The sequence below is a fragment of the Eurytemora carolleeae genome, unplaced genomic scaffold (genome assembly GCF_000591075.1).
Source record: "Eurytemora carolleeae unplaced genomic scaffold, Eaff_2.0 scaffold3138, whole genome shotgun sequence".
Taxonomy (NCBI): Eukaryota; Metazoa; Arthropoda; class Copepoda; order Calanoida; family Temoridae; genus Eurytemora; species Eurytemora carolleeae.
This window is the reverse complement of record NW_019399021.1, coordinates 1-2,231: the sequence shown is the minus strand read 5'-3', so window position 1 is coordinate 2,231 and position 2,231 is coordinate 1. Positions and strand designations below refer to the sequence as shown.

At 28.8% G+C, this 2,231-nt stretch overlaps 1 long non-coding RNA gene across 1 annotated transcript; it reads right to left on the bottom strand.

The window, feature by feature from the left end:
- Positions 1-318: 318 nt before the first annotated feature.
- On the bottom strand, positions 319-2,010 carry LOC111717696 (uncharacterized). Its single transcript, XR_002768879.1, has 3 exons — positions 1,946-2,010; positions 1,543-1,611; positions 319-369 (listed from the first exon to the last, which is right to left on the bottom strand). It is a non-coding gene; the product is annotated as an uncharacterized LOC111717696 (long non-coding RNA).
- Between the last annotated feature and the right edge of the window lie 221 nt (positions 2,011-2,231).

Sequence of the window (2,231 nt, the reverse complement as noted above, 5' to 3'; positions counted from 1 at the left end):
ATATATATATGTATATATTCAAGATATCGATGAACAAGAAGGGAGAGATTTTTTAAAATCTAATAAAAGAAGAAGATATGGTTGTTTTTCATGCTTGAAAAGAGATTCATTCTGACAATTAACCCCATTGTTTCTTTAAGCAGAAATCCGCAAGTCACTTTTATAGAGAAACAAACATTTAAAGTAATTAAATTTCAAAAGTGAAAAATGGATAGCTCATTCATTTATCAGAAAAAGATTTTAATGGTATCGTTGTGAATCAGAGATTACTCAAAATTTTGGAAATTAACTTGAAGTTATGCCTACAGTCCCGTTAATACCTTATTCATCCAGTTACTTTTACTACCCTCTCCTGCCAATATCATTCGCCTGAAAAGTTATAAAGAACTACACAATTTCTGAAAATATTTTATTTTGTAATGGATCCTTCTAAAAAAGAAATTTACAAATACAAATCAGTATATGTATAATAAAAAATGTCAAGAAAAAGTGAATTTTACAAAATTCAGAAAGCAAAAAAAAGCAAAGAAAGAAAGTATCAAAAGGAGAAATATAACATCAAAAAAATACATCTTAAGATTTTTTTTCGTGAGCGAGGAAAATATAACCAAACAAATATAAAAATAAAGAAAATATAATCATTTTCTTTTTCCAAAAATATAACCATCATTTTTACAAAAAACATAAGCATTTTGAAAAATATAAAGAATATAAGAAATAAAAATTAAATAATTTTTACATCCTTTTAACTTCTTTTTGGTCAAAAGTAAAACCATTTTTCAAAAATATACAGGGTGCCCAAAAAAAACTATGCTTAAGACACTGTAGCTCTCATTATGGTTTACCTTTTTGGTCATTTTCTATCTATCATCTATTGAACATTTCCGAAATATCCATTAGAGGTATGTAGCACAAAATTTAAAGAAGTAAGACCAGTTCGAAATTTGTAATTTTGGCGTGGTTGAAAATTAATACTGAGTGTCACTGTGATAAGTAAAAGAAAAAATAATTGCATTCACATTTTATTTTCATAGATTATAATAAGGGTTTATGTAATCACGCAAACATGATCAAGAAAATTGATCCTAATGATAATTAAATTATCTTATCTGTAGCTGTCTTGCTTGGTGAAATTTTTACCCAAACTTCATTAAAATACCAGGCATAAAGGTTTTGTGGCTCTTTATACCTATTGAAATTCTAGCTATAAGATGTCTAAAAGATAGTTTCTTTGGGACACCCTGTATTTTTTTACTTTCCAATTATTCACTTGCGATGCTCCACATCTACAGAATTAAGAGATATTGCAATTAAAGATAAAAATCAACGATGTACAGTGTACACGCTTCTTTCCACTATTAAAACGGAAGATTTTTCGAAGACACGAACAATTTTGTATTTTTATTGATGAACATTTGTTGTCAAAAAGGTGAATTTTAGTCAAAAATGGTTATATTTAAGGTCTGTTGGTTTCTTTGAACGTTATATTTTGATAAGCTTGTTCATTTTTTTAAATTGAAATTCAAATAAATATATAAGTACCTGTCCCCATTTTCTGTGTGAAGAATGAATACTTTTCTTCTATCCTCGTCAAAATCAAGATTCTCTTCTCTGAAATTTTTTAAAATTTAAAATAAAATAAAATTTTTTTAAGAACTGCTCGCGAATTCAGGTCAAATTAAAGTAAAAGTCTTGTAAGTTTATTCATCTTATAACTGCTATTTCCAAAAAGATATGGAAAAGAGCAAGATTTAAATTTTAAATAAATTGTTTTTTTCTCATCATAGTAATTTGGTCACAAAGTTGTTCGAGTAATTTTGCATAAATTTGACCTTTTTTATTTTCAAATTCTACACACTTATAATATCATCAATATGTCAAGTATGTTAATATTTTAATACTTCAACTACTTGATTAAATCTTATCCCAAGCTTTTATTTTTTACCTTGTTTGTTTCCCAAGAATAGGACCAAATCTAGTAAATGCTCTAACACCAACCTAGGGGTAAATAGAAAGATGTTAGGTACTTTCTTAAAGGCATTTTCCCAATCGGCAACTTCCCAATGGTATTTTACCAAATGGCCTTCCCAAATATGTAACTACCAAAGTCTGCCCTTGCTGCAGCATTTGGCCCCTTAGCTCATCCTAGCCACAGCGCTCGCCCCACCCCTAATACAACCTGCGTCGCCTCAGAAGGCCTAACCTAACCTTTGAGAAATTGTCACTTGGGT